The sequence below is a fragment of the Natator depressus genome, chromosome 4, assembly GCF_965152275.1.
Source record: "Natator depressus isolate rNatDep1 chromosome 4, rNatDep2.hap1, whole genome shotgun sequence".
In the NCBI taxonomy this organism is placed as follows: Eukaryota; Metazoa; Chordata; order Testudines; family Cheloniidae; genus Natator; species Natator depressus.
In genome coordinates this window covers 58,817,721-58,833,297 of record NC_134237.1, presented here as the reverse complement: position 1 = coordinate 58,833,297, position 15,577 = coordinate 58,817,721, and the positions used below count along the sequence as shown (strand labels likewise).

The following is a 15,577-nucleotide window of genomic DNA, read 5'->3' as shown; positions in this document are numbered from 1 at the left end:
ATCCTTCTGGTTTTATAATGTATGAATCTGGTGTTGTGTGAGAGAATTTTCTTTAATCTTTTCCTTTTTCATGGTTGTAAGTTATGCTAGAGAAGAGCCCTGTTCCTGTTACTCCTAGGAATTCCAATTGAGCCTACCTGAAGAAGTCTAAAGACAGGGACTTAGTAGCAGGGCTGACCTGATCTGTCATCAGGCCCAACTGCTCCCTCAGATTTACCTTCCACTTAGAAAAACAGAAATGTAGGGCTGGATGGGACCTTAAGAGTTTATCTAGTCCAGCCCCCTGCACTGAGGCAGGACCAAGTATACCAGACAATCCCCAAGAGGTGTTTGTCTAAACTGCTCTTAAAAACTGCCGGGGATTCCACAGCCTCCTTTGGAAGCCTATTCCAGAGCTTAACTATGCTAAATTAAAAAGTTTTTCCTCATATCTAACCTAAATCTCCCATGCTGAAGATTAAGACCATTACTTTGTGTCTTACCTTCAGTGGACATGGAGAACAATTGATCACTGTCCTTTTTATAACAGGCCTTAATATATTTGACAACTGTTACCAGGTTCCCCCTCAGTCTTCTTTTCTCAAGACTAAACATGCCCAGTTTTTTTAACCTTTCTTCATAGGTCAAGTTTTCTAAAGCTTTTATTTTTGTTACTTTCCTCTGGATTCTCTTCAGTTTGTCTACATCTTTCTTAAAGTGTAGCCTCCATAATTAGAAGACAATACTCCAGCTGAAGCCTCACCTGTGGTGAGTAAAGAGGGACAGTTCCCTCCTTTGTCTTACATATCACGCTCCTTTTAATACGTGCCAGAGTATTAGATTTTTTTGCAAATGCATCACATTGGCTCATATTCAATTTCTGATTCACTGAAACACCCAGATCCCTTTTTTACCCTTTTTGTAGTTGTGCATTTGATTTTTTCCTTCCTACATGTGGTACTTGGCTCTTGAATTTCATCTTACTGATTTCAGACTAATTCTCCAATTTATCAAGGTCATTTTGAATTCTAATCCTGTCTTCCAAAGTGCTTGCAACCCTTTCCTGCTTGGTGTCATCTACAAATTTTATGAATATACTCTCATCCAAGTCATCTAATGAAAATATTGAATAGTATAGAGCCAGCACTGACCCTGTGTAGGAACCCATTGGATATGTCCTCGCAGTTTGACAGACAACCAGAGACAGAGAACTCTTTGAGTATGGTCATTAAAGCAGTTATAAATCAATCTTCCAATAATTTCATCTAGACCACGTTTCACTAGTTTGCTTGTGAGAATGTCATATGAGACTGTCAAAAGACTTACTAAAATCAAGAGACCATGTCTGTTGCTTTCCCCCTGCCCTCCATCCACTAGGTGTATCCACTTGTCTAATCCCTCTGCGATAACTGGTGCTTTTGAATTAACTCTCCCTTTGTAAGGTTTGGTTTAGTGACATAAAATGAATTTAATGCAAAACCAAATCTTCTAGTTTTCTTCACAAGACTTATGAGTTCCTTTCTGTCTTTTCCAGAATGTAATAATCCTTTGTTCTGATCAGAGCTTCACTTCCCTCTCAGCTCCCCGCCTCCCAACCCAAGTGGACCTCTGTAACCCAAATACCCCTATGGCAAGGTGGTTCAAAGGAGTTATATGGATCTCTTGGGTCTGGCATGTACATTCTAATTGGCCAAAGAATGTCATGTGGGGTCTCAAAAAGCCAGTGTTGCGTTAGTCATCAATATCATTGTGAAACACATGGATGGATGTTATGTAAGGAGTTATGTATATACATGGAAAATTATGTTCTTAAAGTCTGTGTCTAGACGCTGCTCACCAGAAAAGGTGAAAAACAGGTTTGCTGTCAGACAATAAAGGTCAATCTGAACCAAATGCAAATGAAGTAATGCGAGAACTTCAAAGAAAGAAACTAACGAGAAGAGAAAACAAGCTGGTGGGTGGAGGGAAGAACCTGATTGTGAGGTGCACATCAAAGACTTACTCTACTACTGTATTTGTGGGACAAGGAAGACTCCCTATCACCGTTGACTGAGGAAGTGAATTTGCTTCATGAAAGAAGGTTTCAGCCAGGCTTGGTTGAAAATGCTGGAGTGAACTTGGGATGAGATAAGCTTCTTTAGATAGGTTAACCTGTTAGTTAAGTTTAGTCTGTAAAATGTGTTACAACTTCATTTTATTTGTAACCATTAGTTTCCAATATTCTTATTCCCACTCACTTGAATCTCCCTTCTTTGATCATAACCTTATTCTTGTTTTCATTGTAAATATATATAAGCACTATGGCGTTAAGCAAAGTGGTGATCTTGAGTTGAATCTTACAAATGGTTGTGTACTGTTCATTTGGGAACAGAAAGCCTGTTAATTCTGTGAGTGTTCAGTGAATAAGGGTCTGGACACTGCAGGGAATACTCTGAGGACTTGAGGGTTGTTGTGTGCTTATTGCTGCCTGTACAGTGAGAGGGAGGCCTGTGGAGGCCTGGAATGCAGTGCTTGTGCTGCCAGAGGCTGGTGGTTTCAGGGAGCTAATGCACAGCAGGCACGGACAAGACTTCCTCACGCCAAGGGCAGGTGATGGTGTGGTACCTCGCAACGCTTGGTACCCCTGAAGGAGTGTCACATCTTTTCAGTCCTGTTATTAGGGCTTTGTCTTCCTGACAGTCCTTTATAGCACTTCCAAGTTGAAACTTCTCCCTGGGCCACCACTCTCTGCAAGGGTCTCAGACGAGGCTTTCTGCCTGCAGGCTTTCATTAGGTCTTCTGCATAGGTGCTCCAGAGAGTCCTTTCCAGGCTCCTGTCTCACCAGCAGGCTCCCCTAACTTCTCAATATTATCTAATCAAATTTCTGCTTATACTAGTAACCTGGTCACATGAGTACCACTTGACATTTTCGTTACCTCCCATCCGATGGGACTGAATGAGGTACACTTGCCACAGGTACACTGGAACACACATCTGACTTAATCAGTTTCCTGTCATTGCAGAAGCCTTGGCATTGGTGTGCTTTTGTCCTCCTATTCTCTCCCGGTGGCACATAATTCTTTAGTTTCCTGAGGGCTGAAATACCTTGGTCTTATTTCGGTTGTTAGTTTTAGTATGTGGTGCTGGGTGGTGTTGGTTGCCTGTGAGACACAGAAGGTCAGACAAGATGGAGTCTTTTTGGTCTTGAATTTTGTGACTGACAGGTTTACTTCAGCGCCGGTGTCTTGTTACAAGCTGCCTTTGTTTTCTGGGCTTAAAGTCTTATGATGATCAATGCATATTCAACCAGTCTCAGAGGGGGAGTCTGCAGACATCTTAATGTCCTCAAAAAAGGACTACCACTTCTTCAGATCTTTGTATGTCAACAGGATCATTCATCTGCAGAACCTAGGATGTGAGGTGGAGTGCAGTTCCCTCGTCCTCAACTTCCTAATGTTCCAGAGGCTGGAGCTTTCCTCCTCAGGTCTTGGAGGGAAGGTGGCAGGCTGGAAATGAGGCAGACAGGAGGCTTGGGGGTTAGCAGAACAGATGGGCTGGGGAAATAAGGGAGAACCTCCTTGCTCCTCCTGTTTCCCAGTCTCCATGATGAGTGCTGGGGAGTGAAGAACTTCTTCCTTTGTCTCATGTAGCTTCCAGGGCTCCATGAAAGGGTTTGTGAAGAATGAAGATTTATTTACCTGCCTCTCACCCCCATAGTGAGACTCAGGATCTTCAGCCTTCTCTCAGCCTCTAATTTCCATCTTGAGAGTCGTAATGGAGTACATTTGAGATCTTCCAAAACCCTCTTCTCCATCAGAGGCCTCCCTTGTGAGCATTTACGAGGCTTCTATTCCCCCTCCTCCTGGAGCCTTAAAATGCTCATCAGAATCCCAATCTCCTTGCCTTCCCTTGGGCCATAACCTCTTGAGCACCAAAGGATCTCAAAATAGCCTCATTTGCCTCCCAACAAACCAAAATAGACTGATCATGGGAATTAACAAATCTACCAAGGCTCATATAAGTTAGAAGGAGTTCACAAACAAGGCCAGTGAGGCTCATAAAGAGGATCAGTTATCCTAAAGGTTGCTGGCAGTTCTCCCCTCCTGCAGACCTCAGTAGGTCCACAAGAAAAGAAAGAATGGCTACTTGATCTCCTCCTCAGCGCCTTATCCTATCCAGTATCTTTGTCACCTCCACCACTCTCCTCTAGACTTCCTACATCGGTTATTCTAAGATCTGCAGGAGTAGGGCTTCCTTCCTCTTGATCCAACAGGTCTGAAGGTCTTGAAGTGGGGGGAGCAAGGAGTCATTTGTTCCTTGCCCATGAACCTCCTGATGTTTGTGGGTAGGAAATTACTCCAACTGCCCTCAGAAGGTTTCTTGGGCCTCCTTGGAAGCATTTTGATTTACATTTTTTTCCATTGACAAGCCTCTCTGCTTGATTTGGGGTACATTTTGTGGTCTACATTTGTAAGGAAAGGGCTTGGGGAGTTCATACAAATTTAAGTCCTGTATGGGGAGGTGGGGAGGAAGGCAGCACGGGCCAGGGTCAATGGGAGGGGTGGTGGCCCCGGGGGCCAGAGCTCAAAGCCCTGCACCTGGGGGCCAGAGCCCAAAGCTCCGGGGCTGAAGTCCGACCCCAGCGCCTCCGGAAGTGTGGGGAACTCACTGGCTGCCTGCTTCTCCAGTGTTTGTGTCTCCAGAGGGGGGCCCTGGGGAAGGGCCACTGATTTGCTCCTACTGGCCCCCAATCACCATCAGGAGGCTGTGGCCACAAGAAAAGCCCTTGGTGGACACTGGATTTACTTTCATTTTAAAAATGTTGATCTCCAACACTTGCTGTCCTATACTAAGCTAGTCAGAGCAGTTATCCCATAGCCATGTTACAAATTCAGAAGTTAATTACTACTCTCTGCAGCTAGATGTGTTCTGGGCACTAGATGGAGGATGCCAGGAAACTAAATTGTATTTGTCTTTTAAGTGGCAAAAAGTTTATTCCTTGAGCTCTGAATACCTCTGTTTTCAGTGTCTTTTAGAAGTCTGTTGTCTTAATTCACTTCAAATCTTGGGTCCCAAACCTAAATTATACCTATATGCCTTTTATTGTTGATTTCAGAGGCAGTAGTGGTAAGTGAGGGCAGGTAGCAACATCAGCCTTATATAAAGCAACTCAGTTGCACCCTTAGATAGGAAGTGACTGCTGTTGCTCCATAATGTCCTCTTAAAAGCTTCCTCTAATGCTTCAATCCTTTCTTCAGACATCCCTTCTTTTACCCTCTTTCTTCATCTTTTGTTTATGGCCCTACTGGTCCCTTGCCCCTTGGCAATAGTACTTGCTGAATTCCAGAGTTTACTGACTTCTATGATTTTATGAATCAATGATTTTTTTTTTTTTTTTTTACTGACACTTCTAGCAAGATGTTCCGTCTGGCAGGGTTTGCTAAAGAAATATAGTGGTTTTAGAATTAAACGGTTTGCTTGCAAAATTTCTGTGCAGAGAACTTAAGGGTTGTTGTCATAGTTCAGGGCAACCACACCTGTATTCTCCCTATATAAGCGCGCAAAGGTACCCACTTTTAGGCTTTCAGATCCCTTGCTGTTTTGTCTCCTGGGGGGAGACACATGTGTCTCTCCCTTCTGACTGGGATATTTCCACTCTGCACCATTCCCTGCTTGCATTGTGAATTCCTCAGCAAAGTCAGACTACCTAAGCTGGCCTGCTTTACTTTTCTCTTCAGAGATGGTAAACAGTGTAACTGTTACAGTTAATTTACCACACAGCTCTTTCTAAGGAAGCACATTTATTCTTAAGGTAAAAGCTTTACAGAGATAACATTTAGAAAACAATAGAAGAACCTATACGCATGCTAACAGGGTATCCACCACCTGACTCCAATAAGGGCTCTGGCTGCTGAACAGTCCAATGGCTACAAGTAAGTCCTTTTGCTTACAATAAGAACACTCATGACTCTGTAAGTTACTCCTTTATGCTGCTTGGGCCTTTTGATCCTGGGAATTGGTAATTCATAGATAAAGATTCCCTTCCTAGATGAAGCTTCAGAAGATCAGGTCCAGAGCGGTGGGCATTTGCATTCGCCTTCTCCAGGTATTTCCTAGGAAACTTACTCAACTAACAGTTCATTCTTGTCGTAACCCATTGTTTAAAAGAGTCTTTTGAGGCTAACACTTCCCAATCCTTACATGAGTCATGTCTCCTGGACAAGTTACATAGAATCCCACAATAACACTTAAACATATGCATTTTTAATAGAGTGAACTCCTAAGATACTTAAACTTAATTCAATAAGGTTTGTCTACAATATTGCAGAAATTGCCATTTCTATCACAGTTAACTTTTTTGAAAGCCCAAAAGTGCGCTAGGTGCCACATTAGTAAGGCAAGGTGTATGTTTTACCCTTTTTTTAAAAAAAATGGAGTTCAAAGCTTAAATTTTACATGACACAACTCCTGAGTCTCAAAAACCAGACACAAGGAGGGGAGTAGAGAGAGGTGATGAGGGTAACAGTAAATAAGATCATGTACTTACGCAGTTAGGCATGAATCCTGCTTGATGACTTTAACATTAAAAAAAATAAAATAAAATAAAGGTCCTAATCTTGGAGTTGAGTGTAATCTAAAAGACAGTTACACAGTGATAGAATGGACTGGGAAGCCCCAGAGGAGTAACTTAATTTTTAAATTTAATCATCTCTTGTAAACAGCAAAGAGGAGCAAAATCTTTGGAGGATACATTAGTAAGGAGGCGTTAGTGGTCTGGAGAACTGAAAGGGGAAAGCATTCCATGTGTAGGAGATATCATCAGAACATTCACAGAAGAAACGGGAGGAAGGGAAGATTAATAGATTGAAGGCCTGAGAGACTGTTATGAGCATCTAGTCTGACCTTCTGTGTAATACAGGCCAAAGATTTCACCCAGTATTTCCTGCATCAAACATACTTGTTGTTTATATAGAGCTGCTTTTTTTTTTTTTTAAGGTAAGCTGTTCAAATGATTCATTGCCCTCATTATATATTTTTTAAAAAGTGCCTTATTTCTAATTTAAATTTGTCTAGTGTTTCCCAGACCACTGGATCTTGCTATGCTTTTGTCTGCTAGATTAAAGAGCCTTCTGTGACCAACAATCTTCCCATGTAGGTGTTTGCAGATCATGATTCATGATTTTAAAGCAGGTTTTCCAGACCCTGAGTCATTCTTGTAGCTCTTTTCAGACACCTTTCCATTTTTTTTGATATGCTCTTAAAAGTGTGGTCACCAGAACTGGGCACAGTATTCCAGTAATTCACAAATGTCATATACAGAAGCAATACCACCTCTCTACTCCTACTCTGTATTCACCTGCTTATACCTCCAAAGATTGTTAGTTCTCCTAGTTATGGTATCACACCAGAAGCTCATGTTAACTTGGTTATACACCATTACTATTAAATCCTTTTCAGAGTCACTGCTTTCCAGCATACAGTCCTCTATCCTTTAAGTGTTACCTACATTGCAAATCTATGAACAAAGCTGTCTTTCATTTGGCTATATTAAAATACATGTTGTTCAAATGAGCCCAATTTACCAAGCAATCCAGATAGCTCTGTTGAAATGACCAGTTCATACAATTATTTACCACCACTGCCAATTTTTGTGTCCTCTGCAAACTTTACCAGCAATGATTTTATTTCATATCACTGATAAAGATACTCAGTAGTATTGGGCCAAGAACAGATCCCTGCAGGACCCTATAAACAGCCCTTTTGGATGATGATTTCCTATTTACAGTGACTTTTTTTTTTTTTTGGTTGAAATCATCTGTTTTTAAACCCATTTCATATGTGCTACACTGAGGTTTTTTTGTACTTAACCAGAATGTCATGTGGTAGTAAGTCAACCCTCTTGCAAAAGCCTAAGCATGTTGCATCAAATAGTTACCTTTATCAACCAAACTTATCTCATTTTAAAAAATCAAGTTTGTTTGACACAATCTGTTTTTTTTCCATAAAACATGTTGACTGACATTAATTATGCTACTTTCCTTTAATGCTTGACTGTTGCATTCCATATCATCCTTTCCAGTTTTGTTTGACAGTTGTATCAGATTAATCTAGGTAATTTTATTTACTTTTTAAAAAATATTAGCTCCAGTGCTCTGGCACTTCCCCAGTGTTCCAAAACTTGTTAATCAATATCAGTGGTTGACAGAACTCTTTGGATAATTCTTTGACAACTTGTGATGAATCAAGGTTGTTGATATTGTAGTAGAGGAAGTGAAGAGGCACAGAAAGGCATCACCTACAATAACAGTTCTGTGAAAATCTCATATTAGTGCTGCTCCATGGATAGCTTCAACAGTGGAAGTGCTAGGGTGGAGCAAAGCATGTTTATCACCATATTCTGCTTATGGTTAGGTGATGCAGGATACATTTCTAGCAGTTAGTCTTCACTAGTATTTGCACTGTTCCTGTCACTGGTGGAGTTGTACTGGTGGTATCAGTTTCAGGGAGGTTTTAACAGATTTGTGACAAACTCTAAGGTGTAGGATTGTAGAAATTGCCATGCAGGTCAGATCTGAGGTTCATGTACTCCAGCATCCTGTCTCTGTTGTTGGCCAGCATCAGAAGCTTCAGAGGGAGATGCAAGACACCTGTAATGGACAATTATCAAACAACGTGATTGTTGGGGGAAACTCACTTCTTAACTGTCACAGTTCAGGGCAACCACACCTATATTCCTCCTCTATGGGTCCTGCAAGGGCACCCACTCTCAAGCATCTGGTTCCCTTGGCAATCACCTTTCTTGGCTGGATACCCTTCTGACTGGAATATCTCCAGGCAGAACAGTTCCCTGCCTTCACTGTTATTCTCAGCAGAGAGAGACTGCCCAAGCGGGCTTGCTTACTTTCTTGTCTGAGACAGTTACCAGTATGACCGCCCACAGTTCTAGTTACCACACATCTCTTTTTATGCAAGCCTATTTTATTCTTAAGGTAAAAGGACTAGAGAGAAGACCTATTAAAAACATTTAAAGAATCTACACACATGCTAACAAGTTTACCAGAGATCACCCCAACCCTAACATGGGCTCTGGTAACAACAGTCTTTGAACAGTCCATCCAAGGGATTTCTTTGCAGTTTCAGGTTCATATCTTCAGCTCAGAACAGGCACCAAGTCTTATGGCGCTCCGTAAGCCCAGTTTGTTCAACCCTTCCTTAAGGATTGGAGCCCACCAGGGGTCCTGCCTATATACTGGATCAGGAAGAAGGCCCTGAGCCTGTTTAAAACAGTCTGTTCAAAAATCCTTTCTTTTTCTTGGTCCGGTTAACTTAATTCCATAAAGCTTATCTTATTTCCATAAGGTTTGTCCAGGATGTTGCAGGATATTATCAGTCTGTTACACCAGTATCTATCAGGAAATGGTTAGTTATCCCCCAAAGCATAAGCATTAACAAGCTTCCTAGAATTTTTTAAAAATCTATCAATCATATAGTTTGATTTTCTTATTATCCATATAAATGTACAGTCCTATTCTGAATCTTTCAAAGTTGTTGATTTCAATGGTTTCTTGTGACAATTAGTTCCAAAGGTCAATTATATATTGTGTAAAAACAAAAAAAAATCCTTTTATGACTTTCAAAAAACTGTTGCTGTTCAGTTTCATTGATGATCTCCTTGAAGTTTGAGCAGGTAAATTAGAGTGCCTGATTTACATTTTGAATTGTTAATTATTTTTTATATCTCTCTATCATGTCTCCTCTCTAACTTCAGCAGCCTCATTGTTTTTGATGTCTTTGTATAGAAAATTTTTCCATGTCCACGTACCATTCATTGTGCCCACCTCTGAACCATCTCTATTTTTACAATACCTTTTCTGAAATGAGGTGATGAAAAATGAAGACAATATTCCAGATGAGGGTATACCATTGGCAGTCCCTTACAAAATGTAAAAGATGTAGCAGAATACAAACTTAGGTCTACATTTTCGATGTGTGCCTACCCAGAGATACTTTTATGAGGCTTGATTAGCTAATGATGGGTTCTCAACACATCATGAAAATCCGAGCCCTTTAAAATGTGCCAGTTTGGGCATCCAAAATCCGTGTAGTCATTTTTGAAAATTTTGTTCGGAAGCCCTGATCCTGCAAACCACTATTTTGGGCGTATAGTACATTTACTTGAATGCTACTAAGGGCTTGCAGGGTCATATCCTAAGAAGATAAAATGGAAAAATCCCTTCCTCACACCACAGAAAGAGGGAAAGAAAAAAAATTGTCATACATAAACATTTGTACCTTGCTATTCCCAACCAAAATGAAGATTCTGTACTGCCACTTTTCTGTCTACCTTGTAAGTGAACAATACTAAGCTTGTTGGCAATAATAGAACTACAGAGTGAAAAATTAAAGCATTTTAAAATGAGGCAATTTGCCTGAGGTAAGAGTGTATGCTCAGAGAACAAAGAAATGCCCAGATAATTCCCCTCAATGAGAAGAGAAATAAAAATAAAAGCAGCGTGGTTAGCTGCCATGAAAGCTTCCAGTGGCTTTTCCTTCAAATTTTACTAAAGGCTGCCATAGACATAGGGCAGATGAACTTGCGAATCTAGCCAGGGTCACCAGAAAGTGATCATTCCATGCTGGGGAAGAATCCTCAGATTTCTGGATGACTCCTTCACTACAGTAGGGAACTTACCAGTTCATTTTGATCTATTGCCGGGCCCTTCAAGAAACTTTACATATACAGGTAGCTTAAAAATCTTCCTATTCTAGCTGTGGCTGTTTCACATCACCAGGTACCAAACTGCACATCTCAGGTCTTTCTGCAATGAATAGCGAAAGTTCATTGGTTCTCTGCCTTAAAGATTTTACTGCTAAATTTATGGAAAAGAGAGCTAGTTCAATATGTGCTTACCATATTGCTGGTTGCTTTAAAAACTCAGTTTACTGTATTTCTGTAAATTGAGTCATATACACTGCAGCTTTCTCCCTAATATATTTTCAGTTATTTAGAGCTTCTCTTCTGCAGCTTTCTAATAGTGATTGCCCCCAATTTTAAGTCAGCTTTCTCATTGCATCTTTAACAATTTTTTGCAGCCACTCTGTAATGCAAGAAAATCAGAACAACAGACATGGATGTTTTTGTATTAGTATGTGATGTTAAGCAATCCCTATGTTTTGTGGTTAATTCTAGAAGTAAATAATAAATTCAGGGATATCTTTTACAATCAGCTTTCCAGAGCTTTCAAAAGACCCTTGTATTCAGGCAAGTTATTTTCCTTAATTGCTTAACCAGCCTAATTTTTTCCATCTCTTCCCTTAGCCTGTTGAGTTGCTGATGGTGGTGAAGTATTGATCCATTAAAAAGGCTTGCAGTGAAGCTTTTTACTTGATGTAAGTTGTCTTTTTAATTATAGCTGTACTGCTCTATAGTGCAAAATGCTGTAGTTAAGGTTGTGTCAGCACTTGCATTTTAAATCCTTTTTTTTAATCAGCATTTAATTCTAGGCTATAAAAAAAAATTGCTCTGAGCTAACTTTTAACATGCACAAGATGTTGGCCTTCAGGGGAAATTTACAATTGTAAAAATCTTTTTTCAGTATTTGGGTTATTGAAATACTAGCTTTTTTTTTTTTTTTTTTACTGGTGCACTCTTTGTACGTGTGTGTCCGTGTGTACCATCACATCTCTTCTGATTGTCAGTACAGCCCTGCATGAATATAAAATTTGTATCTGCAGATATAAATCAGGAGCTGCAGAGCTGCAGGGCTCTACTGGGAACCACAGCGGCAAAAGCAACAGCCTGTTGGGCTGCCGCTCCCAGGAGTCAATCCCCCATGCCAGCAGCTCCTCCAGCATGGCTGTACTGCACCAGCGTGACCAGGGACAGCTGCCATGAGCCTGGTGCCCACCCCAGTGGTCAGGGCTGGGGCGGTACACCCAAGCCAAAGGAACTGCTGGCTTGGGGTTCTGGCTCCTGGGAGCAGTGGCCCATCAGATTGCTGTTTTCTTCGCTGCAGTTCCCATTAGAGCCCTGCAGCTCTGCAGATACCAATTTATATCTGTGGATTTAAATTTTGTATCCGCACAGGGCTCTAATTGTCAGAATACAGCAAGTTTGCTTGCTATCCCCCACACTTGCTCATTTTCACCAGGCTGGGACAAGGGGTTGTGGTGCAGGAGGGAGTGAGGGTGCCGGCTGGGGGTGCGGGCTCTGGGGTGGGGCTGGGATGAGGGGTTTGGGGTGCGGGAGGGGCCTCCAGGCTGGGGCCAAATGGTTTGGAGTGTGGGAAGGGGGTCAGGGCTGGGGTGTGGGCTCTGGCTCGGGGTGTGGGCTCTGGCTCGGGGTGAAGGGGGCATCTGGGATGCAGGAGGGGGCTCTGAGCTGGAGGATGGGGCTGAGGGATTTTGAGTTTGGGACAGGGCTCTGGATTGGGGTAGGAGATTGGGGTGCGGGAGGGGGTGAGGACTCCAGCTGGGGATGTGAGCTCCGGGATGGGGCCGAGAGGTTCGGAGTGTGGGAGGGTGCTCCAGGCTGGGGCAGAGAGTTGAGGTGCGGGCTCTGGGGTGGGGCCAGGGATGAGGGGTTTGGTGTGCAGAAGGGGCTTCAGGCTGGGGGGGTGGGGCTTCGGAGTGTGGGAGGGGCTTCAGGGCTCGGACAGGGGTTTGGGACATGGGTGGGTGTTTGGGGTGCGGGCTCTGGGTGGCGCTGACTTCAGGTGGCCCCAGCATTTCCCAGGGACAGAGGAAGTCTGCGCTGCTCCCGGGAAGTGGCTGGCATGTCCCTCTGGCTCCTAGGCAGAGGAGCAGCCAGGGGTCTCCACGTGCCACTCCTGCCCACAGGCGCTGCCTCCACAGCTTCCATTGGCTGTGGTTCCTGGAGCTGCAGTGCATGTGGGTGGGGGCAGCATGCGGATCCCCCCAGGCTGCCCTCCGGCCACCCCTCTGCCTAAGAGCTAGAGGAACATGCCGGCCGCTTCCTGGGAGCTGTGCAATGCAGGGCACGGAGCCTGCCTCTCCTGCTGTGGCCATCTGGACTTTTCGTGGACCGGTCTGCTGTGCAGACCAGAGCCGCCAGGGTCCCTTTTCGATCTGGCATTCCAGTCGAAAACTGGATGTCTGGCAAACCTACATATATGTCACAGTTAAAGGCAACTGCACCTGTATTCCCCCCCTCATAGTCCACCAAGGGCACATGTGATGGGTTGGATCACAGAAACCCCCTTGGGAACTGCCAACTGATGTGCTGAGATTACTTCTAACCCTTTTTCCCTGCCAGCTTGGGACTCCAGAAACTTTCCTTGTTTGAGCCAGACATGCTTCCCTGCTGCAAACACAGACCCAGGTCTGAACTACATCCCACAAAAGCTGCAGGCTTAACTGAAAACGGCTTAAGAAGTGTTCCTGTCTCCAACACTCTGATGCCCAACTCCCAATGGGGTCCAAACCCCAAATAAATCCGTTTTACCTTGTATAAAGCTTATGTGGGGTAAACTCATAAATTGTTTGCCCTCTATAGCACTGATAGAGAGAGATGCAAAGCTGTTTGGCCCCCCAGGTATTAATACATACTCTGGGTTAATTAATAGGTAAAAAATGATTTTATTAAATACAAAAATCCTACAAAAAGTAGGATTTAAGTGGTTCCAAGTAGTAACAGACAGAACAAAGTAAATTACCAAACAATATAAAACATGCAAGTCTATGCCTAATACAGTAAGAAAGTGATTACAGATGAAACCTCACCCTCGGCGATGTTCCAGTAAGCTTCTTTTTACAGACTAGTCTCCTTCTAAGCTGGGTTCAGCAATTACTCACACCACCTGTGGTTACTGTCCTTTGTTCCAGTTTCTTTCAGCTATCCTTTGGGGTAGAAAGGCTATCTCTTGAGCTAGCTGAAGACAAAATAGAGGGGTCTCCCAGGGGTTTAAATAGACTTCCTCTTGTGGGTGGATACCCCTCCCTCCCCCTGTGTAGAATCCAGTTAAAAATGGAGTTTTGGAGTCACATGGGCAAGTCCATGCATGACTGAGTTCCTTACCAGCCAAGCTACATTCCTGAGAAAGCTCAGATGTGGATTGGTGTCTCCAAGTTCATTGTTGGCTTAAATGTTTCTTGTTTGGGCACTTACTGAGAATAGTCTTTTCTCAGGAAGCTGACCAACTACTTCACTGAGGCTATTTAAAATTTAAACAAGTACATAGCCAATATTCATAACTTCAAATACAAAAATGATATATGCATACAAATAGCATGAATGTATTCAGTAGATCATAACCTTTACAGAGATATGTTAGATGACATTTGTAGCATAAAACATATTCCAGTCATGTCATATTTGCATTCATAAGCATATTTCCATAAAGCATTGTGGGGTGCAACGTAAAGGCACCCACTCTAGGCTCTGAGCTTCTCTGCCATTATCTCTCTTGGGGAGAGACCTGTGTCTTTCTATCTCCTGACTAGGGTGTCAAGATAGCACAGCTCCTTGATTTACACTGTGATATTCCCAGCAAGCCAGACTGCCTAAACAGTCCTGTGTCTGTGCTTCGCTTTCTCTCTAGAGGCCATGAACAGTGTAATTACTCTCAGTTACAAGTTACCACACTTGCTCTTTCTAAGTAAGGACATTTATTCTAAAGGTGAAAGCATTACAGATAAAACACATTAAAAACAATAAAAGAACCTACGTGTGTGCTAAAAAGCTTACCAGAGGTCACCCCAACTTAAATTTTAGACTTGGGTAGGTGTCAGTCCTTCAAAACACACAGTTGGGTTTTCTCTTTGTTACAGGTTCATTACTACCTCTGATTTGGAACCAGAACACAAACTGTTTCTTTATACAGCTCGAGCCTTTGATCTCCAGTCTCTGAGAACAGGTAGTCGGCAAACAATCATTCACTCTTCAGGGCGTAGCTTCAAAAGGCTGTTTTTTGGTGTAATCGGAGGTGAAGGCATTTGTTAACCTCTCCCTTTGTGTTTCTCAGGAAATCCACTTCACTCCATTGTTCCAGAAGTCCATTCTTGTCTGGCACACTTTCAATATAGTTCCTGGACTTCCAGGCCTCCCTCGCAGAGAAGTTGTATGCAGTCCTGGCCCGTGATAATACATAAACTTTGCATTTAATACAATGGGCCCCAAAGATACTTAATTTAATAACTTAATTTGATAAGGTCTTCCAAGGATGTACAAGAAATTGCTTTATTTGTCACAATGCCTTTGTCAGCAAGGTTGAACAATTCCCCACTATCATATATTTTTTCTATGTATAAGAACCTATACAACAGGTTCAAGTTACTTCTCAACCTTCTCCTCGATAAACTGAATGGGTTGAGCTCCTTAAGCCTCACATCGTAAGACATGTTTTCCAACTCTTTAATAATTTTTGTGACCCTCCTTTGAACTCTTCCAGTATTTCATCCTTCATAAAGTGTAATTTATCCGAAATGGATACAGCATTCTAGCAGTGGTCTTACCAATTCTGTGTACAAAGGTCAAGATCACTTCCATGCTTCTGCTTGATGTTGCCCATTTTTACACATCTGAGGATCTCATTAGCTTTTTTGCCAGAGTGTTGCACTGACAGCTCATGTTGAAGCAAGTACCTATGATTATGCCTA

At 42.5% G+C, this 15,577-nt stretch overlaps 1 protein-coding gene across 9 annotated transcripts in view; it reads left to right on the top strand.

The window, feature by feature from the left end:
* Positions 1–15,577, top strand: part of FBXW7 (F-box and WD repeat domain containing 7) — a 279,362-nt gene that overhangs the window by 76,012 nt on the left and 187,773 nt on the right. The window contains exons 3-4 of one of the 9 annotated variants that reach the window (XM_074950996.1): positions 11,280–11,350; positions 14,750–14,835. The exons of 7 other annotated variants lie outside the window; for them this stretch is intronic. The gene's annotated coding sequence lies outside the window, so the exon portion shown is untranslated. The remainder of the gene's footprint in view (positions 1–11,279; positions 11,351–14,749; positions 14,836–15,577) is intronic. One more of the 9 variants, XM_074950993.1, reaches the window with a different exon arrangement.